At 42.2% G+C, this 21276-nt stretch overlaps 1 long non-coding RNA gene across 3 annotated transcripts in view; it reads right to left on the bottom strand.

Moving 5' to 3' along the window:
• The window catches only part of LOC135189357 (uncharacterized), an 85264-nt gene that overhangs the window by 23556 nt on the left and 40432 nt on the right, over positions 1-21276 (bottom strand). For all 3 annotated transcript variants that reach the window (XR_010308049.1, XR_010308051.1, XR_010308050.1), the window contains exon 2: positions 4592-4680. This is a non-coding gene — a long non-coding RNA (uncharacterized LOC135189357). The remainder of the gene's footprint in view (positions 1-4591; positions 4681-21276) is intronic.

A 21276-nucleotide genomic window follows, 5' to 3' on the forward strand; every position in this document is an offset into this window, starting at 1 on the left:
CAGGCTGTCCAGAGAGGCTGTACAGTCTCCATGCTTTTTGGTTTTCATGACCCATCAGGAAAAAGCTCTGAACAAATTGGTCTGATGATTGGCTATACTTAGCCTGGAACAGGGTATAAAATCCAGTAGTTATTCTATCACATGATGAACTCTGCCCAGAGAGAAGTGAAACCAGGAAAAGGGGAGAAGGCCCACAGGTTGAAGCAAAAATGGACTCAATGAAACAGCAATATTGGTACCCATGCCAACAGAACGTACATAAAACAATGTTTAGCCCAGCAAAGGTGCAGCAGTTACACAAAACGAAAGAGCAGCCCACAGGAGCAGGAAAAGGGAAGGAAGAGAAGCTAGATTAGGAAAAACACAAGGCAGACTCTATTTATACTAACTTCGATGCTGATGGGCTGGGATACACCTGAAGCCAACTCAGGTCAGCTGTGCTAGCTGACTCAGAGCTGCTAATGGCCTGCAGCCCATGGCTGGCCTTGGATTCTTGGATTCTAGCCCAGCAAAACCAGGACAATAGCATAGTTCATTCATCTTTGACCAGAAAATTGGACTGGAGACCTCTTTGGATCACTTCCAACCTATAACCAGCCAGCAGTGACTGAGAACACTGATGATACCTTCTACCAGCCATCAGAGGTATTTTTAGAGAAGCTTTTAATGAAAACCTAAGCTTAGGGTGATAGTTGTGTGGGTACACAAACGAAGGACACAAATCCAGAGGAAACCTGACTTTATTAGGTCTGATGTCCTCCCAAAACTATCTGGTTTTCATACTCCCATGGGAAAAGTTGCTTTCACCTCTTTGAGGACTTTCAATTTGGGAGAGCACTGACAGTAAAGCTTATAAGTCAGGAAGGAAATGAGCTAACTCCCTATTTCTACTTTTCTGCAAAAAGTGACATAAACCCAGCACTAACCTGACATTTTATTTGATAAACCTTTTTCAAAAAGAGATTTCAAAGAAACTTGACTTGCAGTGCTACACAATCTGAAATTAGTTCCCAGACAGTCCCTCACAGTATCAGTTTCACTTGGGAAAAACTAATTAAATGTGAGTTCTCTTTGATGCAGGAAATAAATGTATTATAATCGCTCACTCTACAGGCCACCCGAGTGCTTAATTATACACAGTGTGTGCGTGGCATAACCAGACACCATCAGCTCTTCCATGGGAGAGCAGAAGCAAACAGGGCTGCCACCAAACAGAGATCACTGGGCAACTGGTGATCAAGAACTCCTGGATGCATACTCGATTTTTATTGATGTTTAAGCACTGAATATTCCCCAAAATATGTAGGAGTGGCAAAGTTAGGAAGGTCACCAGAAGCAGTCTCTGTACTCGCTGTAGATGGACTTTGTGGCACATTCTCTACCGAGCAGAGAAAGAAATTTGGCCAACATTGTAACTCTCCAACAGAAACTTTGAGTTGGGTACCTTAGATGAGCTGATCATAGAATCATAAAACTGTTTCAGTTCAAAGAGACCTTTAGGATCATGGAGTCCAGCTGTCAAAATAAGACCACCACAGCCACTAAACCATGTCCCAGAATGCCACGCCCATGCTTTTTTTAAACACCTCCTGGGATGGTGACTGTACCACCTCTCCCTGGGCAACCTGTTCCAATGTCTGACCACTTTTTCAGGAAAGAAATTTCCAACCTAAACTTCCTCTGGTGCAATTTCATATCATTTCCTCTTGTGCTATCAACTGATACTGGGGAAAAGAGACCAACTCCCACATTGCTACAATCTGCTTTAAAAGAGTTGCAGAGAGCACTGTTGATGTTTAAGCACTGAGTATTCCCCAAAACATGGAGTAGCAAAGTTAAGAAGGTCACTAGGGGCAGATTCTATACTCAGTGTAGATGGAGTTTGTGGCACTTCCTTCATTGAACAGAGACAGCAACTTGGCTGACACTGTAGCTCTCTAGCAGGAGACCTGATCTGAGTATCTTTGACAAGCTGATGTCAATGTGGGCCACAGTTTCCAGACAAAGCCAGTAGATCTGCTGTCCTTTTATGTTTCATTTGAAGCATGCCACACAGCAAGCAGCATGCAGTTCAGTTTATCTGCTTGAGAAGGGCAAGGGGCTGAGTCAACTCCACTGGGCTGCTTCCAGGCTGCTGCTGCTTAGGATATTGCCTGATAAGCTCCTCTTTGCTTACTGCGATTTGGCTTTATTCAAATCCTGAAATTACCTCTTGTGATAAAATAGATGCATCTGCCACTGAACGTAACTGATCTATGAGGCCAGTTTGGAAATCTCAGAGTCACTTTAGGAGCAAACATAAACAGTGAATCATGATTATCTTTTTTTTTTCTTGCCCCCTCCCTTGTTTGTGAATCCTTGCTATGGCTTTTGCTAATGATGCATCTATCCTTTTTACTACCCACTTGATGTGCGAGTAAACATGCCACTGACTGTAGCAATAAATTACTCCTAATCTCCTCCTAAGAAATCAGCAAGGCCAATACAAAATGGATCCAACTTTTTCTTCATTCACAGTGAGTTTTTAACTCGTTTCATGCCATAACAATCAGATTCAGACAATGTCCATTTCTAGACAGCCTGCCAGAGCCCTGCTTTGTGCACTATATGTCTTTCTTCAATCCAAAGAGTTGACAAAAGGTTTTCTTGGCAATTTGTGGCATGAAAATGCCTTGAACAAACTCCTTTTACAAGAGGGCAGTGACAAAAGCTGGAAGGTAAGCACCTCAGGTCATTAACACACACAAGGGGGAAATGCCAACGTGTTAAGATTTGAGGAGTCAGTTCTCTTAGTAACCAGTCCACAGTTCCTTGAAGAAACAAAGAACTGCTGTCAGTAGCTTTCAAATGCTATGTCTTGTGGAGGGAGTAATTAAGGGAAAAAACATTCTTGCATTTTAAAATAGAGAGAGGAAAGTCAAGAGTACAGTCCTCCCCATGTGAGGAGAAAGTCAGGTGGAGAGAATCAAATCCACTTTCTGAAAGCCAACACAAATTCCAGCTAAAGCTCAGGGACATATTTTGCTCATCACCTTCACTGCTTCACTCACTATCCTATCTACATACCTAACTGCTTACCTTCTCTCTATTCCCCATTATATTACTGGCATACACTGGCACTTTTTGTGCCCCTCCCTTTCATCTTGCTGTGCCAATCTAGCCCACTGCCTGTAAAACCCCACCCCATTAACAGCCCCTGGCATTGGCTGCCATCTTATTTGCTGCCATCTCTTCTCATATAACCTGTTTCAATTCTGCCTGCCTTTGCTGGGTAGTGAAAGCATTGGAGTGTTACCATCACCTTCTGAGCTTACCATACAAAGCACAGCACGGGAAAGGCTGCAAAGGGGAAAATAAACTCCACTTCAGCCAGAACCAACAAGACCACAGAATAATTTAGGTTGGAAAAGATGTTTAAGATCACCAAGTCCAGTTATAACTCCACTAATTCTGGTGCTAGACCATTCCCTCAGCACTACATCTCTGCCTCTTTGAAACACCTATGAAGATGAGAATTCAACCCTCTCCCTGGGGAACTTGTTCCAACCTTTGAGTGAAGGGAAGAACTTTCAGCGAAGAAGTTTCTACAACCTAAAACCTCCCCTGGTGCAAACTGATGCCATTCCCTCTTGTTCTGTAGCTTGATAACAGGGAGAACAGACCAACACTCGCTCAGATTCCTTTTCTGCAGAGAAAACAACTTCTGTTCCCTCGATCACTTCGCACCAGACCTGTTCTCCAGACCCTTCACCAGATTCATAGCCCTTTTCTGGCCCTGCTCCAGCACTCCAATGTCCTTTTTGTAATGGGAACCCCAAAACTCAACCCAGTACTCAAGAGGTGACCTTATCAATGCTGAGCACAGGGAAACAAGCACTTCCCTGGTCCTTCTGGTCACACTATTGCTGATCCACATGAGGATGCTGTTGGTCTCTTTGGCCACCTGGGCCATGCTGGCTCATAATCAGTCTGTTGCTGAAATCTTTCTCTGATGGGCAGTTTCCAGTCACTCTGCCCCCATCTTGAGGTATCATTACACACTCTCGATGAGATCACACCCTAAAAGAACTCTGATATTAAAAAAATGAAAAGCTCTGGGCTCTTCCTCAGCCTTATGGTGCCTAAAGCCAGTGAGGTAAATCTTGCACAGGTATGAAAAGACCCAAATTATTCTAATTTGGCTGTATTTATTAAAGTCCCTCTAGTGGGTTTAGTTTAAATTTCTCTACAGCAAAGAGTATAATTTGAGGATGACTGCTTTGGGACTCTACTTAATAGGCAGATCTAGATTGCCCTTTGGATGTTCTGCCACATTCTCCAAAAGGTGGTACCTGCACTTCTAATTTTCACCCTTTATTGGCAATATTCACATAAGGAGACTTAATAATAGAAGGGAAAAGAATCTGAGAGGGCAAACTCCTAGAGTGAGCAACGATCCAAAAGCAATTGCAGCTCTTCCTCCAGCTAGTTTTACTCAAGGATTGCTATTTCCTCCATCTCTCCTGGCTGCTAAGCTATTACAGAAACATCACAGTCTGCAAATGAGTAGGAAAAGTGTGAAAAAGAAAAAAGAAAACTCATGGACACAAACCTGCATTAGCAGAACCTTGCTTTGTCTGTTAATACACCCCACGTAGCTCTGTCAAATTCCAGTGTAGTGATCTTGTCTCTTCACAACACCTGAAATTTCCACAAATATAATTAATTGTTTCTCTCACATTGGAAAGGCAAAAAAAAAAAATAACAACCCCAAACAACTGAGCATGCTTTTCTAACAAGACTGATTTTACTGGGTTATGCAGATGATTTTTCTATTTAGTGCTACCTTTATCACAAAGGCTGCATTTAAATAAACCTCCCCAGTTTTAACCTAAAATGGAATAATGCTGCTGCTCTTTATATTGGTTGTTTCTCCAGATTTAAATATGTGGTAATTGACATAAATAGAAATAATTTACAGAAACAGCTGCAAATGAGATGTCATTTTGCCAACACTGTTTGTATATTGCCTTTGTATACAGCTGAATAATAAGCAGGGCTCCAGAAGTGTGCACAGAGCAGAAAATGGATCAACTGTGCCATAAAAATAATAGGTCATTGCCCCAGGTGGCTAATCCCTGGAAGTATCGCGAGGGTGGAACAAGCACTCAGAATTACTGAGCCACTAAATTATTGTGCAGTTTTAAAAACTCAACGTACATTAGGATAGTTTATGTGGTGTTTTAAAGGCACTCTACACACTTGGAGTGCATGTGCACGGTGTCCCCAGCAAGGAGCACACAATCTCAAAACCTAAATGCTCCCAGGCCAATTGACAAGGATTGTTTTTTTTTCCTTCTGAGCTCTTGCACTCAGTTGAAATTTTGTGCTCAGTTTATCTTCTATGTAGTACTATCAACATCTTGATTTTTTTTTCCCCTTTAAATCTTTATCAGCAGAAACATTTTAAGAAGTAACACAAATTCTGCTTCTTCCTTCTGCTGTTAAGTTCTTAGTATTCATACTTAATATATTATTTTGTTAAATAAGAATAAAAAGAACCTGATGCTTATCCAGCCATCTGGCACAGAGCATAAACTGTAGGTCATGGAGACTCTGGGGCTTGAGCACAAAATATTCAGCATACCAAATATGTAAAATAATCCAAGCACATTAGAAGTATCTCTAAAATACAAAATTCTTTCAAACTGTGTACCAAGACCTAAGATTTTATCAGCTTCAGGATGTACAAGCTACTCCCATATGTCAACAAGATACTGCTGCATTTCATCTGGCTACGTATCTATATCTATTTGAAGTCACAGCAGAAACACTGCTTGGGACAAAACCATCTATAAATGTAAGAAAACTTTCTGTGCACACTTCACTCTTATCTATGTAGTGACATGTTAGTACTATTCTGTGACCATCCAGACATTGTATAAAGCATATCAGCACCTTTTCATAGAATCATAGAATCAACCAGGTTGGAAGAGACCTCCGAGATCATCCAGTCCAACCTAGCACCCAGACATATCCAGTCAACTAGACCATGGCACTAAGTGCCTCATCCAGTCTTTTCTTGAAGACCTCCAGGCACGGTGCCTCCACCACCTCCCTGGGCAGCTCATTCCAATGCCAATCACTCTCTCTGTGAAGAACTTCCCCCTAATATCCAGCCTATACCTACCCCGGCACAACTTGAGACTGTGTCCCCTTGTTCTATTGCTGGTTGCCCGGGAGAAGAGGCCACCCCCCACCTGGCTACAATGTCCCTTCGGGTAGTTGCAGACAGTAATAAGATCACCCCTGAGCCTCCTCTTCTCCAGGCTAAACACCCCCAGCTCCCTCAGCCTCTCCTCATAAGGTTTATGCTCCAGGCCCTTCACCATCTTTGTCGCCCTTCTCTGGACACGTTCCAGCACCTCAACATCTCTCTTGAATTGAGGGGCCCAGAACTGGACACAGTACTCAAGGTGTGGCCTGACCAGTGCTGAGTACAGGGGAAGAATAACCTCCCTTGTCCTGCTGGCCACACTGTTCCCGATGCAGGCCAGGATGCCATTGGCTCTCTTGACCACCTGGGCACACTGCTGGCTCATCCTGCCTGCCCCTGAAAGTCTTCCTGCTAAGACTACAAGTCCTGGAAATACACAGATCGTCCAAAGGAGCTGGGGACAAGGTCAAGGGATTGTGTGTCTCCTTTCCAGAAGCCTGGGAGAAATCAAGTCTCAGCAGCCAATGGGACAGACTTCCACATGCTTTGGGTACTGCCTGATTTATAATTTTGTTTTTACTTTTTTTTTTTTATATTTGTCATACTTTTTTTTAGTACGTTTTCACTCTTCTTCTGTCTACAACTACCTGAAAGGACATTGTGGAGAGGCTGCTGCTGGTCTCTTCTCCCAGGTCATTTGAGACAGAACAAGGGGGAGTGGCCTCAAGCTGAGACTGGGTAGGTTTAGAGTGGACATTAGAAAAAAGTTCTCCCTGGAGAGAGTGGTCAGGCACTGGAATGAGCTGCCTAAGGAGGTGGTGGAGTCACCAACCCCTAGACGTGTTTAAGGGTCACTTGGATGTGGTGCTTAGGGCTATGATTTAAGGTGAATCTTGTAGAGTAGATTAGAGGTTGGACTTGGTGATCCTAAGGGTCTTTTCCAACCTGGATGTTTCTGTCATTCTGTGGTTCTCTCAGACTATCCTTGAATAATACTGACCCTAAACCAACTGTTGAAGAAGTATTTTTAATTACAGAACAACCTAAGTGGAAGATTTGAGAGGAGGATGTTATAGCTCCTTCCTGCTGCCTTGGCTTGCAAATGAAAATTTAAAAAATAGGTTATTAATATTTTATGACTTCTTGTCCTAAACTAATTTCTCAATGGTTTTAAATGTTTTGAAGCCAGAATCTTAAATGCAGGGACAGGAATTGCTATAGATTTATTTTCTTTCTAAAGGAAGGTCCAAATCCTTTGGGTATCCTAATTAAGAAAGGCTGTAGGAATGGTAAATTTCTTACAAACTACAAATGCTATAAAGTAAGGTAAAACTTCCAATAATCCACCTATCTTAGCACAGGGAAAGTTTGATGATGTGGTGTTGTTAATTCAGCTATCCAACGATAATTTTTAAAGCCTGGGAATCCAATTATAGTCTTTGCTGGGTGAAATTGGTGATACTTCTGGGGGTTTTGGGTTTGGTTTGGGTTTTTTTTTTTGCCTTCCCCTCACCTTTTTTTTTTCATAGCCCAGAAGAATCTGTTACATTTCTCTTTTTTCCTATTTCTTTTGGAAAGATTGTCTGAGGAAGAAGCAGTTGAATAAGTTTCCTGAATAAGTGGCCAGCCATTGGAACAGGCTGCCCAGGGAGGTGATGGAGCTACCATCCATGGAGGTGTTCAAGTAATGTGTAGACACGGCACTCTGGAACACAGTTTAATGACCATGATGGTGCTGGGTTGATGGTTGGGCTCCATGATTTTAAAAGTCTCTTTCAACCAAAACAATTCTGTGAATCTATGGTGATTCTACAATCTAAGGCAAGATCCAGTTCATACATGGCCAGATAGCAGACTAAAGGGGCAAAGTGTCCTGCTTCTGATTTTCCTTTTCCACTGTGTTAAGAGGAAAAGCAAGTTAGACTGTGCAGCATTTTTGGCAACATCATTCCTCATTAGCAAAATCCATTACCAGCAGGTGCTAGCGTGCCCCAACACCTCCTGGGGGACAGCCATAGACATCGTTTGGCAGCAAAGCTTCAGGCAAAGTAATGGCTACTAAGGCAAGACTGTAACCCGAGATCAGCTTATGATCGCTTTTGTTAAGCAACCAGAACGAGCACAGGTTGGATCCAAATTCCTCCTGCATCTTCAGGTGGAGAGTGCATCCCACTCCTCTTACACAGGCCCTGAGGACTATCCTGCAGTTAAGAAACTCAACTTCAATTCTCTCTTGATCACAGCAGCACAGAAATATGAATAAACAGTTCCTCTACTGGGCACAGTTAAGTGTGGCTTTTACTGCTAGACCAGAAAGAAGCACAATAATGCTTCTCCAAGCTCCATGGGAGAAGCTCCTTCACAAGGACTGCATCAGTGAGCTCTGCAAAGGATCGGCATGAGGGCTTATGTTTATGGTGGTGTTTAGAGACAAATAAAAATATTTTAGTTCTGCAGAGATGTATGGGAAAATGACACAGAGTTTTGTGCTTCCTTCACTCCTGACACAGGCAGTAATCAGGAGAGCTGGAGAGAATATGCAAAGTAAGAAGAGTTGTATGGAATATTATCTTCTGTCACCTATTCACAGTTGGTTTTTTAACTCAGTGTTTTCAACTGCGACTACTATCATCAGTTAAACTTTGAAGTGAAGGACACTGTTAAGATCATCTGGTCTGATCTTTGGCTGAGTCACAAATTGTAGACTCTGGCCTGGTCATTTCTGCACCAAGCCCACAACATTTCCATAAAGTAAGGGAGACTTGTTTAATATTCCAAGAAGTGCCTCTACAGCTACAGAAAATGACCCAGCAAGAAGAACAGGAAGCTAAACAACATTTACTTTGCCATTTTTCTGTCTCTTATCATCATCCTATCTCACCTTTTTTGAAACCACTGATAGATTCTGTTCTCAAAAATGCACTTAAAACTGAGAATTACTATTTATAAATGGGCAATAGAGTTAGAGGGCAGATTAAGTGATTGTTTGCTGAAGGTCAGAGTGTTTATGAATAAACCACAAAATGAGCCTGTGTTTCCTGCCATCTGCCTTGACATGCAATGCTATTTCTTGGAATAAATACGAGGCAGATATTTTTCCTCTGCTTGAAGACTGAGCAGAATTCATATAACTCAAAACAGCTCAAACAAGGAACAATAGCCACTCAGCATAGTCAAAGCCTTTTTATGAGGCAGGATGACAAAACAAGTACCTGTGTGAGCAGCATGGGCAGACTCCATTCATCACAGATAACAGGTTATCTGAATCTTCCACCCTTACAATACAGGCTGGCTCATTTTCAGTAGCAGACCTCACATTAATCTTCATTCCTTCAGGCAGTGTACATTTTAATAACTCTTAAAGGGAAATCTGACAATAAGAGTGCTGGCTAACTAAAAATCTCTATCCATAAACAAAAATTAATTAGAAATTGGAGTCTCCGTTCTGACAATTGAGCAAATTTTTTCAGTTAGGGCTTCTTGAATAGTTTCTAGACAACCATCCATTGATGAATTGCAAACTAGGTAGTAAGACAGGGAATGTAATATATATATATATGCACACACACAAGCTAAAAAACCATTTCATTTTTACAGTGGTGAAACACTGCATAACATAATTGCAGTAACAGAATAATAATGCCATAAAAACTACAATTATGGAAACAAGTAAATATGAGTTAGTGTGAGGTCAAGGCTTTCAAACTTCACCCATTCAAACACATTTTTCCTTGCAGTGTGTTGTGATGGCAGACAACACCAACAAAGGTTTTTCAGCTAGAGAGCTGTGGGTTTAAAAACAAACTCATCAGGCACTGTCACTTCCACAAACCATTTCAAAGGCCTTCCCAATTCTCCAATTTTAGCAAACTTCCTAAAAACCTTATATTAAACCTTTGGTATTTTTAGTCTCCTTTCAAGACTGCCTCCTCTAATGTAATTGTGCCCTTTGATATAAATGGCAGTTTCACATTTTAAACTATGATTTAATTCACCCTCTATTGTGAAGTGATGTGACACAATAAGTACAGAAATCCTGAAAGACGGATTTAATAGATCTAGGATCTCTTAGTACATCCCTTTTCAGTTCTCATTTGACAAATGACTTTTAGATGAGCTCTCCTGGGGAGATAAGGCAGAATCTTTATATCAGTTCCACTGCCCTTTTCATAAAGGTACTCTTACCTAATTTTCTTTACTATGGGCATTATTTTTCCTCTCAACAGTTTATTAAGCTTTTGCTTTGCACTAATAGGCAGTCTGTATCCCTTCTGATTACAGACCATCTGAGGAGCTTCTGTGTCTTCCTTTTTATTTAAATAAAGTTTGAGGGAAGTAATTATTCGCCAATATTTTTTATTTAACTTATTACCTATATCACACCATATTTTCCCAATTATCTCTTCAGCCATATCACATAAGGCACAATTATTGGCACCCGCTATTTTTAGAGACTATTTTAATATTCTTAATGAGTGTCACAGCAGAGTGGTTTAGGTTGCTTAAAGAATTACTGCCCAAAGTGATTTTTATTATGAATTTGTGAAAGCATTACTTCAAGTTCCATGGAAGATTCACTCCATTACTTGCTACATGGGAGAAATGCATAAAGGTAAATTGACTTCAAGTAGGGCTGGAATGATTTTACACAGAGATTGAGGATGCAAGGGATAAGGAAAGCTCTTCTGTGGAGTCCCTGAGATTCAGAATGGAATTCCTTGCTTTATAGACTCCATCTCAGGAGTCTAAGCATGGCTATATATCATCCCTGGAGATGTTCAAAAAAAGACTGGATCAGGCACTTAGTGCTATGGTCAACAATAGAATGAGGAGACACAGTCTCAAGTTGTGCAAGGGGAGGTCCAGGCTGGATGTTAGGAGGAAGTTGTTGTCAGAGAGAGTGATTGGCATTGGAATGGGCTGCCCAGGGAGGTGGTGGAGTCACTGTTCCTGGAGGTGTTGAAGTAAAGCCTGGATGAGGCACTTAGTGCCATGGTCTGGTTGATTGGACAGGGCTGGGTGCTAGGTTGGCCTGGATGAGCCTGGAGGTCTCTTCCAACCTGGTAGATCCTGTGATTCCTAATTCCAGACCTGGGTAATGGTTTACGACTAAGATTGTTGGTAGGAGGATTTCAGCAGTGTGGATTTACCACGACCTTATGGGTTCCACACAAATTTTAAGTAGCAGCAATTTACAATTCATTAACACATACCATGAATCATAAGATCAGGCTGCCTGATTATATGGCAATGCTCAATTGGTCAATCAATAACTGGCAACAATCTACACAGTGATTCAGAGGAGAATTCAGTCTCTCAGCAAACTGCACACAGATATATATACAGATAGAGAGGTCAACCTAGGATTAAGATGTTTTCTTTTCTACAGGTTATAGTCAATTTAGCTACCAAATGACCTTTAGAGCTTTGCAAAACCCAACTACAGTCAATTACTTACATCTCACTTAGCTTTAACCAGTGGATGGTGAGCTGGGGGCAGTGAGGCCTGATTCAAGGCTTGTTGGGCCTGCTCTCCTGAGGGGACACTGAGGCGAGCCTCCTGAGGCCTGCTGCAGGGGAATAGGCCCAGCCGGTTGAAACCGGTTGAGACCTACTGAAGCTGGTCTTGAGGCTCAGCCCGGGGCTGGGAGGGGGAAGCGCTAGGCCAGGATTGACTCCGAGTGTATAGATGTGTCCAGAGGAGGGTGGTGAAGCTGGTGAGGGGCCTGGAGCACAGCCCTGTGAGGAGAGGCTGAGGGAGCTGGGGGTGTGCAGCCTGCAGCAGAGGAGGCTCAGGGCAGAGCTCATTGCTGTCTGCAACTCCCTGAAGGGAGGCTGTAGCCAGGTGGGGTTGGGCTCTTCTGCCAGGCAAGCAGTAACAGAACAAGGGGACACAGCCTCAAGCTGTGCCAGGGCAGGTCTAGGCTGGATGTAGGAGGAAGTTGTTGTCAGAGAGAGTGATTGGCATTGGAATGGGCTGCCCAGGGAGGTGGTGGAGTCACCATCCCTGGAGGTGTTGAAGCAAAGCCTGGCTGAGGCACTTAGTGCCATGGTCTGGTTGATTGGACAGGGCTGGGTGCTAGGTTGGACTGGATGATCTTAGAGGTCTCTTCCAACCTGTTTGATTCTATGATTTTTTATATATATATATATATATATATATATGGTTCTACCTTGACACCTTTAGTATTTGGTTTGCTTTTGTCAGTAGTACTTTGACTTGGCCTGTTTATTCCTTTGGGGTAAATTCCTACTGTCGTCAGTCCAGAGCTGTTCCAGCTCAAGCCAAGACTCCCTGCCCTCCCACACCACAGGCATGGTTGCTACATGCAGCAAAAGATGATGGACAATCCAGTGCCCATTCCCCTTTGAAGACAGCCATTTGTTACCCTGCAGACACAGATCCATCTTGGCTTTCCAAGAAAGGTGTCTCCCTCTTGCATGTGCTTTCACTGCCACATCAAGAGATAGCTCTATACAGAGGCTAGTCATTTCTGCCTCTTCCTGAGAAAGGCACTTGCCTCCAGTTTTGAAGCTGGAGTGAAAAGTAAAGGAAAAATTTGATTCGGTTTAGCAGTAAAGCTTAGAAGGAACTTGATAAGCTTATTAATTGAACAGGGTTTGTGTGGCTGAAGATGTAGGTTGTGTTATCCAAGAAAGCCCACACAAGACCCTTGCAGAAGTTTACATCAGTATCACAGCACTGGACGTGCTGCTGCTTCTCCCTTAAGGGAGAAGGAGAAAATTCATACCTCCATTCAAACTGACTTCTTTTGCTTTTGCTACACCATTTCAGTCCATTACTTTTGAACTGTACATACAAAACACAGGAAGAACTAAAATAAACTGAACTATGAGCAAGAAGCAAGAAATAAACATCCAAAGGAGTATCTCAATTGTCCATTAAGGAAGAACAACTTATAAAATAACTCACAGGTTTTTCCACCTACCCATTGTCTTTTAAAAACAAAATCAAAGCAAAGATAGGATGAAAAAAAACAAAACAGAACAAAACATTTTTTACCAGCTATCCAAGGAATCCCCAGAGTGTTTTTTTCCTATATGGGGCTGTTCAGTCTGGAGAAGAAGAGGCTCTGAGATGACCTTATACTGGCCTTTCAGTATCTGAAGAGGGCATACAGAAGAGCTGGGGAGGGATATTTTGGGCTATAAGGGAGTGACAGGACTAGGAGGAACGGTGCAAAGCTGGTGGTGGGTAGGTTCAGACTGGATGTGAGGAGGAAGTTCTTCAGCATAACAGTGGTGAGAGCCTGGAACGGGTTGCCCAAGGAAGTGGTTGAGTCCCCATGGCTGGAGGTGTTTAAGGCCAGGCTGGCTGAGGCTGTGGGCAGCCTGATCTAGAGCAGGGTGTCACTGCCCATGGGAAGGGGGTTGGCAGTAGATGATAATTGTGGTCCCTTCCAACCCTAACTGATTGTATGATTTGTTGGTTAATACATATCTTATTACTTTAAACAGTACTCTATTACAATATGAAGATGATAAGATTAACTCAGGGAAATTATTCCCATTACCCTCTTTCCTCAACAAATTCTATCATAGAATCATAAAATCAACCAGGTTGGAAGAGACCTCCAAGATCATCCAGTCCAACCTATCCCCCAGCCCTAGCCAGTCAACTAGACCACGGCACTAAGTGCCTCATCCAGGCTTTTCTTGAGCACCTGCAGGGGTGGCACCTCCACCACCTCCTTCATAATTCTCTGCCTATAAGTTTAAACACACCTGGAAAAAAAGACTATGAACAAACCTGAGCTTTTATGTGTTCTTCCTCCAGCTTTGGCTGCTCTTTATAAGAGTAATCTAACAGACACATTCTTTGTTTACCTTCATTTATGTTATCCATGCAGTCCAGAAATTACATTGCTTCAAAAGAATTTTAATTGGTGGTTGTTTTGTTGGTTTGGTTCCTGGTTGTTGGTGGTTTTGTTTTGTTTAGTCTTTGGCGGTGGTTTTCATTGTTTTGTTTGGTTTTTTTTTAACAAGACTTCAAAGATCAAAGGATATGCAGATTTCCCCCATTCTGACTTCCAGAGAACATGAAGCATTCTTTTCCAAAGGGCATCAAGAGAACTTCAAGTGTGACTGTTGTGTTCCCAGTTAAAGAGAGCTCATTAAATCATGGCTTAGAGACCAGATAATGGGGGAGTGTAAATGACTGAACTCCACATATTTTGTCTGCCCTGGGTATAAATTCAGCTTTTGCAAATCCTGCAGTTTTTCTGCCCTGAATGAAGTATATTCATAATTGATCTGAAGGAGCTCCTGGAGCAGTTTCTTTGCCAGTCTAAAGATCTCGATCAAGAATTAAGATAAAATATATCAAGGGACCTTATGGCCAAAATAGTATTCTCAGGGCTATTTGTATCCTATCAAAGAATTGTAATTTATAAGCGTACTTCAGCAAAGAAAGCTGTTCTTGTAAAGTGAGGCACTTAAACTACTAGTTCCACTGAGATGAAATTGCACTCTTACATGAATAAATGCTATCTTATATTAGGTTCACGTGCACCTATCTCAACTTCAGGCCAATTACCCATGTGAGCAACCTTGCACCAGTCTGAGTAACTGAGTTAAAATCTGGCTTCACATTTGTAAACCCTCTTGGATTATGAATTTCAAGCATATGTAAGGAGTTAAAGCCCAATCCAGGAAAAGCATTCAGGTATATGAGCGCTCTCTTCAGCTGCATTTTCATTGCCACATTCGGGTCATATCTTCTGGTCTTGAAGAGCATGAAATATTCTTTTGCAGGTTCTGATCTTTAACTATAAGGCATTCCCACAGACATGTCTGAAACGCCAAATATACTAGGAAGTAATTACCTTGTCATTCCCAGCAGTGGGCTGTGCAAGGTAATGCTGTGGGACTAGAGGCAGAAATAGCATTGTTTTGCACACAGCTTTAGCCTCACAGGTAGTTAATCAGGTTTTTATCTACTACCTGATTAAGTGCTTCTTTTCATAATAAATAATAATAACAGTAACAATGCACAGACAATTTATTTAGTACAAATCACTTATTTCAGCAGAGCCTTAAGCTAGCACTCCATTCAGTAACCACTACAAACATGAGACATGAAGCAAGTAAACTACACCTACAATTTCTTATCACTGCGTTAAAGGAACGGTAAGGTGATTAATACTGCATATTACAAAAGAAACCAAAACCACAACACCAACAAATAATTAAATCTACCCATAAATATTCCTGTCAGTTCTCATTTACATTCATCCCCTTCTGTTCCAGCAGTGAAAAGACAATAAGGAGTCCTTGATCACTAGCTTGCTTTTTGTCAAGTAGTTAGCAAATGATCTTAAAGGGCCACTCACACAAAACAGAAGCCTGTGGGTCACAACAAATTCCAGCAGTTAATCTGGTCCTAGGAGAGCATCTTTATGTGAGAAAGAAGAGCTTCACTTTCAGGTCCCATCACCTACCGCATCAGTAATCTCGAAGAGGCACAAACACCAAAGCTGTACTTGAAATTTGAAAGTTTAAATAACCCATGGGAATGCAATGCACAAGTGAAAGACCCCTCTGGATAACAAAACGTGAAAGAGGCTGAAAAGAAAGCCCAAGCCTGTGGGGAGAGTTTGTCTAAGGGCTTGCTGAGCACAGCTTCGTAAGCACAACAAAGAAACCCAGTCCTTCTGAGAGCTTGCAGGATATACCCACACTGCATTTGTAATTAGCCCACACTCACACCTACACTGACATCTGTTTTCGTTAGGACTTCATCAGGACTTGTTTCTGGCTGAGGGAGGTTGCAGTGGAACAAGACACCTGCACATACTGTGTCTGCAATGCAAAGCTCAGGTGCTGGGTTACTTGTGACATCGGCCGCACAAACAAGTAGCGTTTCCTGAAGAAACTGCGTGAGAAGTTCCAGGGATAAGACAAAAACTAAACTTGCAAGCACTAATCCAAAATCAAGACTTTCTTCTTTTGGTCAAAAGTTGCTGGATCCTCAAGGCACTCCCAATTTTTTTTTTATCATCATCAAAATGTTAGTGTCGAGAGGGCAAAATAGATAGCTGTAGTGGCTGCAGAAATGTGTTCTCTGTGCTCTGAATGCTGAAGCTTGTGGATTCTTAGCTGCCGATTCTTCTTCAAGGCAGAAAACACTTTTGTTTTTACTTCTAAGAAAACTCAAGTTCTCAGCAAGCTGGTACTTTAATGAAGATATTACATACTGTGACACAGTTTATATATGAGACTTGGCAACTCCCCAGACTGCAGAACTGCATGGAGCTGCACTTGAGCAGGTAGATATTAATTGAACATTTGGGCTGTGTCTTTCTCCAGTTACCAGAGTTTTCAAGCGTTACACCATAGAGGAAAGGTTACAGGCCATTCACCCTCTCATTAGAATCCAGATAGGCTGTAGATGGCATTTAATGTGCTTGGAAAACATCAGAAATATCACATTTCTGGTCTTTATTTTTTTTTTTCTCAAGAATTCTGTGCTCATGTCAAAAGCAGATAATTTTAAAGGTACTATTTAGAGGAGTAACATCAACAGAAGTGAATTCAATGCAGAATCATGAACCACAGAATTGTTTCAGTTGGAAAAGACCTCTGAAATCACCAAGTTAAATCATCAACCCACAACCATGATGCCCATTAAACCAAGTGGTTTTTTCTTTCCTAATATGCAACCTAAACCTTCCCTGGTGCAACTTGAGGCCATTTCCTCTTGTTCTGTCACCTGAAAGAGCCTAAACTCCACCTCACTGCAACCTCCTTTCAGAGAGTTGTAGAGAGCCATGAGGTTTCCCCTCAAGCTCCTCTTCTCCACACTAACCAAGCATTTCCTTTCACCAGCTTGGTTGCCCTTCCCTAAATATGCTCCCGCAGCTCTATGTCCTCCTTAGAGTGAGTAGCACAAAACAGAACACAGCATTTGAGGAATGGCACCACTAGTTGTGAGCACAGGAGATAAACACTGCCCTGCTCCAGTTGGTCACACTATTTGTGATTGAGACCAGGATGCTACTGGCCTTCTCAGCCACCTGGACACATCCTGCTTCACATTCAGCTAGCTGTCAATCAGCACTCCCACATCCTTTTCCGATAGGCAATTTTCCAACCGCTCTGCCCCAAGCCTGCAGTGTTCATGTGGTTGCTGGTACCCAAGTGCAAAATTCAGCACTTGGCTTCGTTAAACCTCATAGAATTGACCTCAGCTCATCAATCCAGCCTGTCCAGGTCTCTTTGCAGAGCCTTCCTACCCCCAAGCAGATCAATGCTCCACCCAATTTTAGGTCATCTGCAAACTTACTGAGTAAATATGGTTACATTTTTATTTTTGTTATGTTCCTAAGGAGCAAAGACGAATTCTGGCTTACTTTCCATCATGGTAATTTCATTTCAGAATAGCTTATCCTTATTCTTGTGTAAAATTATATAGCAATAAAATATATGAAAGAATTCCAAGATCCAAATGTTAAGCTGTGCCTTTCTGTGGATTTATCATCACTGTTTTTATGTGTCTTGTCACAGATTGCTTAACTGACACTTGTCAGAAGCCTTTAAATCCTCTAAATACCTACAATGACACTGCATTCCTCAAGTGAAAAGCTTATATCCAATTGTGGCACAAGCTCAGGAGAAAAAAATATTTACCATTTACACTAAAATATGATTATTTTGAGTCATGATGTTGAAGGCATTAATCCTAGTGCCTCCTGGATGGCACATCTCTCTATCCCACACAATACTACATCTTTCATCCCAAAGATCTGACCTTTTAAAGAGCAAGTCCCTTGTCATCATTTTCTGTAGAAGGGATGGGTTTTTATAAGCCAGCTTAAGGCCTTTCTGAACCTTCACTGCCAAGTTTAACTTAAAAAAATAAATTATTTCTTACACATCTCCTCAAGGAGTTTATGCTTCTCTTGGGCCTCCAATGACTGTGTCATTTAAAATGAAAAATGAGTCAAGGGCCAGCGTAGGTTTTTTTCTGCCAAGAAAAAAAGCAGTCTCCAGGCTTTCAGTGCTGCTGGTGGTGATGAGAATAGCACAAGGGTATTGAGGAGTAAATTTTTAAAGGACTAGATCTTGAAACAAATCAACCAGCTAGGAACTGACTGAAGGAATTTCTGCAGCCTTATGCCCCATCAGTTTTGCTCACCCTTAACAGTACCCATTTTGCTCAGCAATGCTCAATGGAAATCTGGAAGAAAACAAGTGTCAGGCCTAGTACCAGGGTATTTGAACCACTGGCCCTCTTGGTGATGGCCAAAGAGGATAAGGAATAAAATCTGAGGATAGAATCATAGAATCATAGAAATAGGATATCAAACCAAATTCTTCCTCTCACTGGTCAAACTGTGTGTGTGTCCAGATTTCCAGCAGGCAAGCTGCAGGGCTGCCAGGTGTCCAGAAGTTACACCTGGACTATGCTGGTCACTTTGCACAACAGCATTCAGCCTGGCACTTCTCAGTGGCAAGGTTGTTGGGACTGCTTTTTAAGGGACAAACACACTTATTAAGTGTAACTAAACCGCTTCAGCTAAAATATTCCCTCGTACAAGGTCTATGTTGCCTTGATACTGCTTGGCAAAGAGCTAACAAGCAGGGTCATACACTTCATGCAACCTCAATTCAACCATTACAACCAGATACATACACACCACAACACATGTGGCTGCTCTTGGATTCACTCCGTGTTCCAAGATCTCAGCATGGTTTGGGTTGGAAGGGACCTTAAAGATCATCTAGTTTCAGTCCCCCTGCCATTGACAAGGACACCTTCCACTAGACCAGGCTGCTCAAGGCCTCATCCAGTTTGGCTTTGAACACCTCCAGGGAGGGGACATCCGTGACCTATTTGAGCAACTTGTTCCAATATCTCACCATTCTTACTGAAAAGAATTTCCTTCTAACATCCAGTCTGACTCTACCCTCTTTCATCTTAAAGCCATAACTCCTTGTCCTATCACTACAGCCCTTGTAAAAAGTCCCTCCTCGGCTTTCTCATTGACTCCCCTTCAAGTGCCGGAAAGCCACTACAATAAAGAAATCATGTACTGTTGCCTACCAGATGGTTAAAACCCACTGAAGAGGAAAAAAAAACCCTAAGAAACTGAAATGAAGAACTCTTGGTACAAATTTTAGTTGGTTGTGAACAAGGTTTAAGATTGAAATGAAACATATTTTGTGCCCTGGGAGATCATTCTGCAGATGAAGTCTCTGAATCTGTGTTGCTGAAACACAAGCTTGTTTTCCCTCCAGGAATTACGGATTGCTTTGTCTGTTTGAGTCTAATTGAGCAAAATGGAACTAACTTCACTATTAAGAAATGAACATATTTTTAAAATCAAACTTTTTAAAAATGAAAACTGAACTAAAGGTTAAGTTATTTTGTGCTGTACTCCTTTCTATAAACAGAGAAAACCACAGAGGATTTAAGAACATAAGATCTAGGCATTTGGTACAGAAAATTGTTATTAACTCTAAAGATAGTATCTCAGCACCAAAGTTTACACTCAGGTTCGGAGGGTTTTTGACTTTATTGGTCAACAGGCTTTTGGGTTTTGCCTGTCATGTTAGGGTTGAAAGTGAATAAGCAGAAGAATAGAGTGCAGACTTTCACATTAAAACTAATCAAACCTAAGGGATAGGTTGTGAATTTAAGCACCTCAAATCAGGAAATACTTCAAATCAGTATAGAATCAGAGAGTCAACAAGGTTGGAAGAGACCTCCAAGGTCATCCAGGCCAACCTAGCACTCAGCCCTATCCAGTCATCGAAACCATAGCACTATATGCCTCATCCAGGCTTTCCTTGAACACCTCCAGGGACAGTGACTCCATCACCTCCCTGGGCAGCCCATTCCAATGCCAATCACTCTCTCCACCAACAACTTCCTCCTAACATCCAGCCTAGACTTTCCCTGGCACAACTTGAGACTGTGTCCCCTTCTTCTGTTGCTGCTTGCCTGGCAGAAGAGACCAACCCCACCTGGCTACAGCCTCCCTTCAGGTCGCTGTAGCCAGCAATGAGCTCTGCCCTGAGCCTCCTCTTCTGCAGGCTGCACACCCCCAGCTCCCTCATTGTCTCCTCACAGGGCTGTGCTCCAGGCCCCTCACCGACTTTGTCGCCCTCCTGTGGACACCTTTCAGTACTGCAACATCTCTCTTGAACTGAGAAGTACTTGTAGTGTGATGAACAGAGCAGGAGCGTGCTGCCAAGACAAATGCTGCCCATGGTATTCCTGGGAGCATATTGGCCTGGACACCACATGCTCACCCTTGTTTTATTTGTAACCTTCCTGAGCGTGTTTCATGCGCAGCACAGCTGGCTATGGCAGAAAGAAGTTGCCAGACTGAAGGCCAGCACAAAACATTTTTAGCTCTGAGCTTCTCAAAGCATCAATACTATCCACGTCAGCAGGCCTTGAACAAGCATTCACTGAACATGCATGCCATAAATGAGTTCCACAGGACCTTGTATTTCCATTCTTTGGTGTTGCCCTATCTCTCACACTAGGGGCCTGGAGAGGCAGGAGGGTGCCTGCAAGGCAGATCCCATTTTCTTGCCATTCCTTAGCCAGGCATCTTCAGTGCCTGACCTCAACATGCTGAACTTTAGAGAAGCAAGACGTAACTTTGGTAGTATATTTCCATTTTCTGGCTCTAGTAGTGTTTCTAGTGTCAGAATTTTTCATCTGAGCTAGACACTAAATGAGAAGATACCATCCTAGTAGTCAACTCCAGCTCCACCTAATTCATTTGAGGACCATGTAATTTAATCTCCTTCAATATCTTCTCAAATATGCATTTTACAGATTTCCTCTGCTCCTATTTTGTGAGAAGAAACTAGGGGAAAGGTAACAGCAAAGGGCAATGACCATGTTATATGATTAAAGGAAACTGGCTGATACAGGAAAACTCTATTTGTAAGAAGGACAAACTAAAAGAGAACGATAGAGCAGTTACACAGCATCCTCTTGAATTCCTTACTGCCACTGATGCAGACATGCACTCCGCCATTGTTTCCCTAATGTTGGCTCAGTGTCCTAGAAACTTGTATTTCTAGCCTAACTAAGGCAA

Source organism: Pogoniulus pusillus, chromosome 32 (genome assembly GCF_015220805.1).
Source record: "Pogoniulus pusillus isolate bPogPus1 chromosome 32, bPogPus1.pri, whole genome shotgun sequence".
In the NCBI taxonomy this organism is placed as follows: Eukaryota; Metazoa; Chordata; class Aves; order Piciformes; family Lybiidae; genus Pogoniulus; species Pogoniulus pusillus.